Genomic DNA, 15,270 nt, shown 5'->3' with positions numbered 1-15,270 from the left:
TTTCTTAGATATCAGTTGATGAACTAGAATGTTCTTTATAACTTCTCATCAGAAATATTCTTAACCATATAGACCATAACAAAAAATAATCTAATGAAGAAAACGTATACATCTAGAGTAGTAAATAAACTAACGGAAGAAATAAATAAATATAGTTATATATACACACATACATATATATATATACAAAGGATTTGGTTTGGTTTGAATTTCGCGCAAGGCTACACGATAGCTATCTGCGCTGGCCGTCCCTAATTTACCAGTGTCAGACTAAAGAGAAGACAGCCAGTCATCACCACCCACCGCCAACTCTTGGGCTACCCTTCTGCCAACGAATAGTGGGATTGAGCGTCACATTACTACGCGCCCACGGCTAAAAGGACAGGCATGTTTGGTGTAACAGAGATTCGAACCCCCGACCTTCGGATTACGAATCGAGTGCCGTAAACACCTGGCCATGCCGGACCGTATACAGAGGGGCTGTAAGGGGACGGGTTAAACCTCGGTAATTTTGACGACAAAGATATTTCTGAAAATGTAAGAAACAAGTGTGCATCGTAATACAAAGTTGGATGTCATATCTCCGATTGTGTATGTGTTTTTCTTATAGCAAAGCCATATCCGGCTCGCTGATGTGTCCACCTAGGGGAATCGAACCCCTGATTTTCGCGCTGCTAATCCAAAGACTTACCGCTGTCCCAGCGGAGGACCCGATTGTGTATAGAGAAACAACGATTAGCGAGGTCATAAAAATATTACTTCTTGAACACTAATAAATAGTTCCATGACGAAAGCACTACAGATTTTTTTTACATTGGACTAATAAATTTATTTTAGGATTACACATGTTAATACCCTTAACAACACAAATGAAGTGGCAAACACAGGCCTAATAAATAGTTAAAAAGTCCTATTCCTTAAATCAGGTCGAAACAAACTTATCATATTGGACGATGTCGTAATTCCAAACGTTGTCACCAGAGGGCGACTTGCTAGACCGCCATGATAAATGATTAAAGTAAAAGATGGTGAGAATATGTTGAAATTAACTTTTATTTTAATAAAAAATTCATTAAATATAAATTTCGCACTTTTAAGTAGAACTTTTTGTTTTATTCTAAGCGGACTGAAACATTCTGACTGTTTTCACAATAATCTATATTCAGTAATAAATTAATCATTGAAACATTCTGTAAAGAAATTTCAGTAAAGTTTATGTATATATATAGAGATCGTTATTAAATATTTTGTGTATAATAATAACAGTCTAACTGAATTCATTTAATGAACTGTAAAAGTTTATTTGAGCTCTGCTCTACTAAGAACTGCATTGCAACATAGTATTTACATCGTCTTTGTCTAAAAGTTTGATAGACGTAGCAAAGAACATGAATAAAGGTCATCACTGAAGTATCTGACACCCCTTCATTGTATTTATGGCCAACCTCCAAACAATCGTGTCTTGATGTCAGTGTCCACACTGTTTGTGTCTGACCTTTGTAATTCTTCAACTCCTGTTTTCAGGCTGTATGCATGCGATTTACTATTAGTATGTATTATATTACTATCACTTCAGACAGTCTGAAAGTTCTGATATTTTAAACAACAGCATTGGTAATCTGGGTGTGTGTTGGTGACGTCAATATCTCCAAACTGTACATTTGATCACTTTTTGTCACAAACAACTGTCAATATCATAAACATCAACTATGAGTTTGTTAGTTTTATTAACTTAAAAATGACATGTAGACATTTGTATGTGTGTTTCGAGACAAACAGCCTGAAAATTATGGTATTTTAAATCAGTAACTCGTTTATTTAGCTGTAGGGTTGTTATTGGTTATGCCTGATTTGTAAATCATGTCCTACAGAGCATTTTAGAAATGTATTCAATATTATCACAAGGTTTTGTGTGCGCTTGGAAGTGGTCAATGGCTATTTAGAAAATGGACGAATACAGCAAGTCAATCATTTTTATTTTTCTTACAGATAATGAATTTTAGCATAATTAAATCTAGACGTTGGTGACTTGTACTGTGACAGTATATTTGTTGAAATCCCACAGTAATAACAGTGATTAATTAAATGTTCCCCCCGTGGCACAGCAGTATATCCACAGACCTACAATGGTAGAAACTAGGTTTCGATACCTGTGGTGGGCATAGAACAAGAAACTCATTGTGTAGCTTTTTCCTCAATTCCAAACAAACAAAATAAACAAAAACTATATGTGAAAGTTCGCTTTTGTGAAACATGTATAAATTATTTTGTCACAAATTAATACAAGTGTTATTGTATAATAAACGTTTTATTGACGATTTAAATTGTTGTATGAATTAAAACTTTGAATTATTGTATAATATTGCTTATTTGAGGACGATTTAAATCTACATATATGCGTTGTGTGCATAGTAAAACGTATATAATTGTGATCATGTGATATTAAATATTGTTTTTGACATTCTACTATATTACTAAAAATCTTTTACATCTACAAGAGTAAGTTTTAATAAGATATTATTCTTTTAAGACATATAAATGGTTAGAAAAATTAATGTTCTTTTTGAGATTCTACCTTTGTAAAATATGTAACTTATTTTGTCACAACTAAATAAAGGTGCATAATAAACATCTTACAGACGATGTGCATTGTTGTATATGATACAAGTTTTAATTATTGCATGATACTGTCTTTATTTGTGCCATTTAAACATTTATACAGCGTCTTTTGACTATACCTAAATGAAATTATTTGGAGAAGTAATAAATAATAGGGGATCAAGCATTGAGATTTGAGGATTCCCACAAGGAAAGGCTAGAATATAAGACTTTATATCATTAATTGATGAAATAAGTAAGTTTTTAGGATACCATAAATATTACTTGCGCTTGTTAAAACCAAATCGCGAGTTATTCAGGAAAAATTTAATAATTCTATTGTAAAGTACTTACTCAACAATACAAGAGAATGCAGATAAGGTGGAAATAAGCCACCAATTTTTCCATACGATCAGGATCTCCACCATTGTAGATGGAATAGGCTTAACAACTCGAACAACCTAAGGACGTTTGCCAGTAACACATACCATGTCTATAAAAATAACAGGCAGATGCGTGTAATCTTGACGTTACTTTCTCTAGGCCTAACAGAATGTTAATGAATCTTCATGTATATAACGAGAGTTGTCGTCCCGAAAACGTTTATCAAAAGGCCTAGCTGTGTAATCAGTAACTAGACTCTGAACAAGCACCTTGAGTTTCAAATACTTATTGTAAGTCCAAAGATTACCTGCAAGTTTAAGATGATGATTTAAGACGCCTAATCATGCGTAATAAACTTACGGTCATCCAAGATGGATAGCTGATATTTCTCGTTTAAAACATTTAACAACTGGAAAAATACGAATTACAATAATATATATGTAAAAACGGTTGGTTTGTGTAGAGGAGCGAACGTTTGATTAACGTTAATCTATACACGCCCTCTACATTCCTACATTCAGTTACACAACCCCATTCAAACATGTGGTCAGCTATCAGTCAGTTACCTCTTTCTTTCTTTGTGAAGTTGACGATGACCAAGGAAGGTTGAAAAGTTGTTCGCTCCTCTACATAAAAATGTTCTCAACCCAAACCAACCATTTTTACATATATATTTTTCTCTTCAAGTGGGTGTTCTTATCATTACTTAATTACAATAATGATCTACAAGAGAGGAGAAAAAACTAAACTGATATTAGGTTCTCCATCTGTAGCCAGTAGTTCATGCCTATACTGATATTAGGTTCTCCATCTGCGGCTAATAGTTCATGCTTATACTGATATTAAGTTCTCCCTCTGTGGCCAGTAGTTCATTCCTACACTGATATTAGGTTCTCCCTCTGTGGTCAGTAGTTCATGCCTATACTGATATTAGGTTCTCTACCTGTGGTCAGTAGTTCATGCCTATACTGATATTAGGTTCTCTACCTGTGGTCAGTAGTTCATGCCTATACTGATATTAGGTTCTCCATCTGTGGTCAGTAGTTCATGCCTATACTGATATTAGGTTCTCCACCTGTGGTCAGTAGTTCATGCCGACATTCTTTACCTCATTACAAATGACATAAACTCTTTCTTCGAACTGATGTTTTCCGTTAACAAAAATTTCATTTTACCCTCTGTTTTACCGACATATTCTTCTAGAAAAGCTAAACAACTACTGTCATTATCAATTAACGTTATTAATTAGATTATTTAATTATTCCTTACCTTACACTTCACTCTGAGAATTCGATTTTTACAATTATTCAACATTACTAACCTTGTGATTCGCCATATTGGAAAATAAGATACGAGGTCATCTTTATACTTTGAACGTTTCCCTTGCTTCTTCAACAGATAACATTAAGAACCTCGTGCGTTATTTTTACACATTTAATATGATACTTTAGTAAACGTATAAAACAAGAAATTACAGTATTTTCGATCTTGTAAGCATGGGAGTTCAAAGAAAAAAAAACAACGTTTTTGGTTGGAGGTTAAAACATTTGTGTATGGGATAAGGTTATACAGGGTAGGTCAACAGATTAAAAGAATATGTGTTATGTGTGGTTGAACACAAACACAACTTTACAGTTTCAATAAACCTTTTTAAAACATTGTTTTCTTGTGGCAAAGTCTGAGTACTTACTGCACTAGAAACTAGCTTTCGATACCCGTGGTGGGAAGAGCACAGATAGCCCTTTGGGTAGTTTTGTGCTTAACTTCAAACAAACGAACTAAAAAAAATTTAGTTTAAATTCACGTTAATGTTTGTGAAACATAAGTGGGCACCTATGTTTGTAAGGCTTAGCCGCTGTAACTTTAGAAAAGAAGATTTCGTATAGGTCACTACTAGTCGTCATCTGGATAAGTTAAATGTGAAGTCTCTGTGTCTACGTCTTAACGAAACAACAGGACCGAAACGTTACAAACGTAACGAAGAAAAGTTTGTAAAGGACTGAAATAAAATGCTACTACAACTAAGGTCGCACAACAACAATTTATTAAACTCTAACAACAACAATAACAATCCAAACCAAAACTTTCAAATAATTAGAAGTTTCATCACTCACAAAGCCCTGGCATGGCAAAGTGGGTTAAGGCGTTTGACTCGTAATCTAAGGGTCGAGGGTTCGAATCCCCGTCGCATTATACATGTTCGCCCTTTCAGTCGTGGGGCATTATAATGTGACGGTCAATCCACTATTGGTTGGTAAAGAGTAGCCCAAGAGTTGGCGGTGGGTGGTGATGACTAGCTGCCTTTCCTCTAGTCTTACACTGCTAAATTAGGGACGGCTAGCGCAGATAGCCCTAGTGTAGCTTTATCGCAAAATTAAAAATAAAACAACATCACTCACAAAATCAAAACAGGAACAAAATAGTTGTCAAACGCATGCCTTGGCAGGGCTTCATACAAACGTTAATAAATAATACGATATTAATATGAATCTCTACAAATAAAACAATTAGGAAGAAAACGAGAAAAAAAAATCACAAACTATTCTGAAACTTAAACGCTTGAAAATTAATAACACTATTGAGACAACAATCAGCAATAACTCGTTTTAACCATATATATCTGGAACTAACTCGATTAAATTCGAAGAAGTGTTTTTATTTCGTAATAAGACCACTGGTTTACGTTTCACGTGACTAGCTAATTTATATAATTTTTTTTAAAATATTAATATCTGTGCGTGACCACTAGGAAAGCTTGTGCAAGTTTCATTAATTGTGTGTTTGTTTGTTTTTTAATTTCGCACAAAGCTACTCGAGGGCTATCTGTGTTAGCCGTCCCTAATTTAGCAGTGTAAGACTAGAGGAAAGGCAGTTAGTCATCACCACCCACCGCCAACTCTTGGGCTACTCTTTTACCAACGAATATTGGGATTGACCGTCACTTATAACACCTCCACGGCTGGGAGGGCGAGCATGTTTGGCGCGACTCGGGCGCGAACCCGCGACCCTCAGATTACAAAGCGCACGCCTTAACACGCTTGGCCATGCCGGGCCAGTTTCATTAATACAAACGCACTTAAAATCATCGTGTTTTAGGAAGAAGCTAAGTAAACGTTTTAACATATATAAATATTTTAGTTGAACTAAACGCTAAAGGAATAATAAATGAATGGTAAACAAAAAAACATAAAAAAGAAAAGTACTATTCCCTATTTTACATATTAAGTACCTTTACAATTTTAACCTGAAATTTTCTATTATGTAGAATAAAAATAATCTTAAAAGTAGAATAAATTTGGAAAGAAGCAATAATGAACTTCCAGATGTAAAACATTGGCTTAAAAATTACTATTTTTACGCCCTCTATTGCGTGTTAGAATTTATCCCGGACCAGCCCACAATTTATTATGTTACGCATTATTATTTATCTCGGACGAGTTTCCGATTTATTATGTTATGTACTTTGATTTCAAAAAGCCGGAAATTTGAATTTAGAAGTTAATTAAATATTGATAGGTATTACATTTTGATACTTGCCAACAAGACTGATACGCACAGCCATCTTTCTTGGCATAAATTTATAATAAACGGTTAATACACATAGTTATTACAAATGATGGTTTATATATAAGAGTTTTACAAACTTACAAACAGTACTGAATCTTATATACGGTCTAAAATTCAATCTTTTATCGACGGTTCACAGAGAGCAAATTAATTCTGTGTTGACACACAGGTACACTTCTCTTGACGGGAAAGTTAGCTAGCTCTATTCTTGGCTGACCACACACGATGTATAAGATCACTTTACATCGAGGAATATATGTAATGTCCTGGAATAAAAACTAACGTCCGAAGTTATTTCTCTGAGTTAAACGGTTTATAATGTTCGAAATCCATAAATGTTCTTGTTCAAATATTTGTATTTTTTCCCATTAATAAGAGTTTATCACAGTTATAGCTTCCGAGGTTTACAATATACTAAGTGTAGTTGACCAACAATATTTAACGGTCTCTCCGAGTTGCACTGATTACCTTTTATAAGCTAAAAGTTTCTACAAATTTCAGCTAAAGCAAAAATACTAGATTTTACGTATAGACATTTGGTCATTGTAACACTCGAGAAGTTCCCGCTGGTACAGCGGTAAGTCTAAGAATTTACAACTCTAAAATCAGAGGTTCGATTCCCCGCGGTGGACTCAGCAGATAGCCCGATGTGGCTTTGCTATAAGAAAAACACATACACTCAAGAGTGTTCTACAAATTTATAAAACAGGCGGGGCTTTTGCAATACACATTTAACAATATAAGTTACATATATTTCTAAATATATATTAAACTGAAAAAAAAACAATATAGATATTATAATTTATAATAAATATACATCAGTAATCCGTTACACCTTCCACAGATTGTCTTTTCTTGGAAAGTGTAATAGAAGTTAGCAAAAATTTTCAAGAGACGTTGTGAATTGAGCGTGGAGAATTTGAAGAAATAAAAATGTATATTTTGAAAGGCATACATAAAGGTACACCTTTCTATCAAAATATTGCGAAAACAAATTGTCAGTAAAATATTCGAACAATAACTAAGCATTTAGTTACAATAACGAAGTTTCAAATGACGTATTGTTTAAAGTTTGGGTTTCTGTCGTTACGTTCAGGCCAGCACTTGCTGTAAAACTATCCGTCTTATTTGTCATTCTTTTAGTTATAATCTTAAACCTTCAATGAATAATTTAAAACAATATCCACTAGTTTTAGCCTGCTTATCACACTTTTTCTGAACTATTTGTTCGTATCTATCCTTATACTGTGGAAAGTCTATCTGTTTTTCCCCGTATAAGGCGTCTACGTCTTTATTGTCAGATAGTCTGTTTGTTCTCAGAGGCTTATACGCGAATATTGGATCTTTTTGGTCGTAAAAGAAATACGTAAAATAGAAACACTACAGATATCTCCTTTCCTTCAGTTACATATATAAATATATTATTGGAGCGCTATTTCGAATAAAACTGCTTCGCTTGTCAGATCCTGTTTTCAAGGGCTGAGAACACTGGAGAAATATATAGCTTCAGAGTTTCTTTTCAAACACTATTCAGTGAAAAGCAAAAGAGCGTAAATGTGGCATCAGTTACCCGAACCCAATGTCTATCCACGGTGATTACTCGGGCAAACATCGTTCTCGATTCCGATTGGATTATTTTTTCAGGGAACGTTTTGAAACTGCGACCCCGCCCCTCCTTTACATACGTTTGTAAACCCCAGGAGGAAAATAATCAAGGAAATGTTTATTCTCGTTATGAAAAGTGTCAGTTAAGTGCGATGATAGCTTTGAAGTGCTGTGTGATGCTAATATTCGCTCAAACTATTTTCTCAACTGTCTGTTTTGATTTAAATTTAAAAAAAAAATGACAGGTATTTGTGAATCTGTCACTTTTGATAGACCTTTATTGAAAATTGTTTTTAATTATTTTATAGATTGGCTTCCTTTTTTACCTTTCTAATGAAATATATATGTGTGTGTGTGTATGTGTGCATGCATATATTAGCTAACGTGGTGCATTACTTTTCGTATGAACTGGGACTTTAGACAACACGTTGGTAAGTTCTAAGAGTTATTTTCGTAAAAATTGGAGGGGGCAGAATCAATAGCTTTGTAGAGTCATTTCTATATAATTTTGGAACGTCAGAGAAAAGATCTATCATGGCTTCATAGCACTCCAGCCGGAGAGAGTTAATTCATATTATATTTGTTCTGAAAGGTAAACAGCAAGGAGCCACCAATCAGATCTTCATAACACTTTAGCTGGGATAGTTGGTTGATATACTAATTCTTCAGCACGATCCTTCTTTTCGTGTCTACTTCTCTCTTCATGGATTCCATCCAGTGCTTTGCGCATCTTATTCAAGCCTACTGGTTACAACGAGGTCTCCTGCTGTGCACGAGACCTGGAGCTGCTGACAGGCAAGTACCCGTTGCATTATTTGACTCTCACTACAATAATGAATAGAGTGTCTGACGGAGAACCTACATTTCGCCATGTTGACAGCCCTGAATCTGCTGACCTAAAAAAGTAAGCGACTGGAGGATATTCAAGTGTTCCAGCTCCTTTGTTTCATCTCGCAAGTGTCCAGCTGGTTTGACGTCTGAACTTCTATGTGGAAGTTCTTGGAAATGAAGTTATTCATGAGTAGCCTCTGGCTCGGTATACAGGTGGTTCAGCTGAACCACAGAAACTGTTCCATGACATCACGTTTTGTTTTGTTTCTTACTTCTACATGGCCGAGTAGACGGCGTCTACTGTCTTGTATTTGCCTAATTGGCATTGCTCTGCAGGAAACTGCTCTCCTAATGTCTAGTGGGGTGATTCTAGCCAACGTGTACAGACTGTTAGTGTTGGTTGTTTTTAAATAGACTGTGGTGATTTGGCAGTTGTTGTTGAACATATAGCTGAGATATTTGTTGAGCAGTTACAGATGGGACAAACATACTAGAAGCGGAAGTAGTATTGAGAAAGTACTGAGATCCTAATGATTGTTGGGTTATCACCCCATCCCTCCCCATTTCGTGGGGATGGGTTTCCTGGTGACGTTGTTGTTTGTAGGTCGAGATGTGGCACATTGGACGAGGGCAAACATCCAGGTATGTTTTTCTGCCTAGATGTCGTCAAGTTAGTGTTTTCAAAATCACCATCGATGTATTGCAGCAGATTGAGAACCTGAATGGCGTGATTTGATTGGACCAGCAGATTGAGAACCTGAATGGCGTGATTTGATTGGACGTAATCCAGCCTTATCTGAAATAAACATCTCTTCAACGGTCGGCGTCAACCAGCTAGGAATGTAGTATTCATACGCTCAACACGGAAAGAAGATAGACTATCATTTCTTTCATAAATATTCTGCTAGGCTAACACATGCTTTATTTCAGATTTTGGGTATGTGGTGTGTCTGTGTGAATAGCATGAAAAGTGTGAAAAGCCAGGGACAGGTTATGTTAGCTAACAGTTCATAAATACTGCCACAACAAACCATAGCTGTTAGTATAAGTACTGTTGAAGGTTCGGTACGAGCCACTATTTATATAACTTACATCACAAACCACCATTGTGAGAAGGCTCAGGGCTCAGTACGAACCAATATTTTTATAAGTTATATTTTGAACGTAAATTAGTTTCTAGTTTGTGACTAGAGTTTTGACAGAGTTTAGTTTTAGTTTCTACAGATTTTAACTTTACTTTTTAATTAGAGTTTTAACAGATTTTAACTTTACTTTTTAATTAGAGGTTTAACAGTTTAACTTCGGTTTCTGACTAGTTTCGACTCAGTTTAAATTTTTTGATGACGAGAAACCCACTTGAAGTAAAAAATATCTCACGACGGCTATTATGGGTGTTAAAACTTAAAGTAGAGAACAATGTTTCGACCTTCTTAGGTCATCTTCAGGTTAACAAAGAGAAGTTGCGAACTCTCTTTGTTAACCTGAAGATGACCTGAGAAGGTTGAAACGTTGTTCCCTGCTTTATTAGTAAAAGTGTTAATACCTATACCAGCCGTCCTGAAATATATAAGTTTACATTTTTCTCAGTGATTAAGGCGCTCGACTCGCAATTTGAGGGTCGCGGGTTCGAAATCCCCTTCACTAAACTTGTTCGCCCTTTCAGCCGTGAAAACATTATAATGTTCGGTCAATTCCACTATTTGTTTGTAAAAGAGTATCCCAAAGTTGGCAGTGAGTGGTGTTGACTAGTTGCTTTTGCTCTAAGCTATAACTGCTAAACTAGGGCGATTTTGTACCTTTGCGCGAAATTCAAAGAAAACCAAACTGCTTCCCGAAGTCGTCTGGCAAAATTTCCATAATTCCACAAAGGTATCAAGAGAATTCTTTCTTCAGTGACGTCGTCGATGATCGATGTCATCAAGTTGATCTCTTAAGCCGATTATCTGTGTCTCTATCTTCAGTAATGGTGGCTCAGCGGGAACATCGAGTACAAGCATGAACAGCATCTCTTGTCAACAAACTTTCCCTAATCGTCTATTGTTACAAGTTAGATCGGCTTTCATAACATATTTTTTCATCTCTCTCTTAACTTGATCAGCAAATTCTTGAGATGAGTATTCTTCTTTCCCTATGGGGGTGGGGGGGGCTTTATAAACCAGATCATCGGTATCACGTGACATTTTATATCCGACAAAAAGAGTTTTAAATCAAGAAATATCTGATTTGTTGCCTTCATCCTATGTAGTAATAAGAGTTTATTGAAGTTAAAGGAAGAAATGTGCAGTTATAGTTCAAAGTTGAAAGAATCAACGTTCGAGTTTATTAACTGAAACATTGAACGGGCTGATCTGAGTGACAAAGATTTCAACATTCAATTTTTCTATTTTTGCTCGAGTGAAAAAAAAAAAGGATTTTTTGTTTCTGCAGAAACTTGAAACAGTAAAGTATATTAAATTATAAGTTTACGAACTGGTTAAAGAAAATGTGCTTACAGTCTTGATAAGGGAAAGATATTTGTACCAAACACTACGGTTCTTAGCGTAGAGTGAGACTAAAGGTACGTTCTGGATTTTGTATGAAACATTATGTTCTTAATATAGAATAAACCTAAAGGTACATTCTGAATTTTGTATGAAATGTGACGTTTTTAAGGTAGTATAAGACTAAAGATACGTTCTAGTTTTTATATGAAGTACTACGTTCTTTGTCCGTATCGTTATTACACATTAGTTTATTCACTTGAAACGTTGTTGAAACGTTTGTCTCCATAACCATATACATAGTTATTAACATGACAACAATTCACGTTAAACTCTAGCAACTAAGATCTCTTCCTTCTTAAGTCTAATAATATATTTTGGTTAAGAGGGGAAAAAAAAGCACAACGTAAATAGGGCTCAACTACCAGTCAACCAGAGTAGTGATATAAAAATTAGGTACCTTAAAAACAAATCATTATCACCGTAATCTCTTTAAAAGTCTTACGTTCAGAAGTTTATAACAGACCACAATGTCAGCGTCAGTTAAGTGGTGATGTGTCGTGACGTCATGATGCTGGATTCTTCTACGTCGTATCGGAGTTGAATGTCCTTTCTGTAGGTTTTAAGAATTTTTTTGTTAGAAGAACTATATTTAGAAACATCGAGGAAATAATAAAGCGAGACCTGAAATACGTTCAGTACTTAACTGAGAACTGAAACGTCGTCAGCAATAAACCGAGAACTGAGTTGGTGTCAGTACTAAACCGGAAACTGAAACATGTTAGATACTAAAACAAGAACTAAATCGTGGTCAGTACTGAAACGAGAACTGAAGCCGAGTCAGAACTAAACCAAACTTTGAAAGGCAATGAGTATTCATAAAAATAAGTGAAACGTGAGTAAAACTGAGCTGAGAACTGGACACTAAACTACATAGATGCAATACTCATCAGTTGCAAATAATAATAATGAACTGAAGAAATATAGCTTGAATTTTGTTTGTTAACACACCGTGCTATCTGATGAATTATCCACGTTGAAAGTCCGTAAACTTACTGCTTTCTCATCGGCTGTCAAATACAACATGAAACCCTCAGAAATGATAACTTTACCGAAACAAAAATACTTTTAATTTGAATTACTACTCGTAATTTGATATGTTTAACACCGAACAAGCCTGGCAGATACAGCTATTTGCTTAATACTAGTAAGATGTTTGACACTGAACAAGTCTGGCAGATGCAGCTATTTGGTATATACAAATGAGATATTTATCCTTGAACAAATCTGGTAGTAGGAGATATTCGGTTTATACAAACGAGATGTTGAACTTCGAAAAGCCCCAGTATGAAATATTATATTATTTCTTGTTTTGTTGGTTTTTTCTTTCTTTTCCCGTATGATGCAGGCTGTAATTAATAATAAATGTGTTACATTTGACTATCGAATTCTGTGTTCTTTACTCTTAATACTGTATCACAAAGTGTTGTGAAAAGAAGTTAATATACTTTCCTAATATTCATGGTCAGTTAGACTATATTATTCCTCGTTTTCCCAGTGTTAGAGTGTTAACTCATATCAAAAGTGTATATTAGTTCTTGTTTTTCTCTGTTAACGTTACAGTGTTAAGTCAAATATGTATGTTAATTCTTGTTTTGCTCATTGTTACGCTGTTAATTAAAATCAAAAGTGAAAATTATTTCTTGTTTTGCCCATTGTTACAGTGTTAACTCAAATAAAAAGTGTATATTATTTCTTATTTAGCCCAGTTTTCAATGTTAACTCAAGTCAAAAGTGTATATTATTTCTTGTTTTGCCCATTGTTACAGTGTTAACTCATATCAAAAGTGTATATTATTTCTTGTTTTGCCCATTGTTACAGTGTTAACTCATATCAAAAGTGTATATTATTTCTTGTTTTTCCCATTGTTACAGTGTTAACTCAAATAAAAAGTGTATATTATTTCTTGTTTAGCCGAGTTTACAATGTTAACTCAAGTCAAAAGTGTATATTATTTCTTGTTTTGCCCATTGTTACAGTGTTAAGTCAAAAATGTATATTATTTCTTGTTTTGCCCATTTTTACAGTGTTAAGTCAAAAATGTATATTATTTCTTGTTTTGTCCAGTTTACAATGTTAAGTCAACTAGAAGTGTAAATTATTATTTGTTTAACCCAGTTTACAGTGTTAACTCAAGTCAAAAGTGTATATTATTTCTTGTTTTGCCCATTGTTACAGTGTTAACTCATATCAAAAGTGTATATCATACCTAGTTTTGCCCTTCGTTAAGGTGTAAAGTTATGTCCAAAGTATATATTATTGCTTGTTTTCCCAGTATATTGTGACACAAGTCACTTTCTTCCCTGCTGTCTGATGATCCTCGTCATGAATCGATACCAGTTGTCAGTCTCGCACCTTGAGGTACGATCTTATAAAACTGATCTTAGGAATATTTGACAGTTGTTTCTTATCACTTCTGTACAGCCGACTGGAAGTATAAACAAATAAGCTAAGACTAACCACTCATGTTCCCAAGTATATTACAATACTTAAATAAAGATGTCTCCAGGTGTCAGGTACGCTTCTATGTTATTATACACAACGGTATAAACCAATCATTAAATATTTATCAGGATTAAGTTGTCAGTGCATAAATTGGAACGTATTTTGTAGGTTATTACCTTATTAAGAGAGTGAAGCTGAGTAAGAATGGTTAGGCTTAATCTCAAACATATGATGCTTTCTATATTAAGGCATTATTTTAGAAGGTAATTATCAAGCTTCCATGTTTAATCTTCAAGCGCTTAACTTGAGATTATAATATAATTTATCTCATCTGTTTTGTTTTTGCCAAATAATTTGAAGCTGCTCCTATGGTTAATGTTTGATTTCAGAGAAATGTCTAAACATTTTTTTTTATCATTCCTGGTATTCGGAAATTTGGTTTTCTAACGAAAAGCATATAAACTTCCTGAGTAAATCATTATAAGTAATCTATCTATGACATTTGTCGTTTAAAATATATTATTTATATTGTATACGATGATCGATTTTCAACTTTTTTGCACAAATTACATTCTATTGAAACCTCGATTCAAAAATAGTTTAAAAATTAATTAGTTTTTGAAATTCTCCAATCTGAAAATCCTTTGAAAATAATCCAAACGTTTCTAATTAATCATCGCATAAAAAATAAAAAAAAAGCTATTCGTTCAAAACTTCGAGAAACGTGTACATCTGGTCCATGATTAACCAATCAAATCTTCTGGTATATTTTACAGAAATCTTAAAGAAACAACAATATGTTCTTAGATCCGCACATCACATAATATTTTATAGATTAATAACGGAAATTGTTAGAGTTATTCTTGTGGTTTCAGAGTATATTAAGATGTTTGATCTCAGAAGAATTGAATATTATTTTGGAGAACACGTTGAGCTCTTAAAATATCGAATTAAAACAAGCACACTTTGTTACTTAACATCACCTCAATAAAAACTTCCTTCTCTTAATCTAAATCTAAATATTTCTTCTAGTTTATTTTTCATTCTATACTTTAAAACCTAATTCGTCACATTTCACTTTTATACTAACTGTTTTCGATAGCAAAGTAGAAGGATTCATGTTCGACATTATAAGTTATAATAAACAAGTCTACATTGGCTTTTCACACTTGTCATCTCTCGTTGACGGTTATTTATTAGCACCATGATTTTATTTTAAAAAGTTTAAATCAAAGAGAAAATCAGCTTTTTTTTCTTGAATACAACACTCACTCCAATAGAAGGTTAAATAATGGAATA

This window comes from Tachypleus tridentatus, chromosome 4, assembly GCF_004210375.1.
Source record: "Tachypleus tridentatus isolate NWPU-2018 chromosome 4, ASM421037v1, whole genome shotgun sequence".
NCBI lineage: Eukaryota > Metazoa > Arthropoda > Merostomata > Xiphosura > Limulidae > Tachypleus > Tachypleus tridentatus.
The sequence above is the reverse complement of the archived record's forward strand: the minus strand, read 5'-3'. Positions refer to the sequence as shown.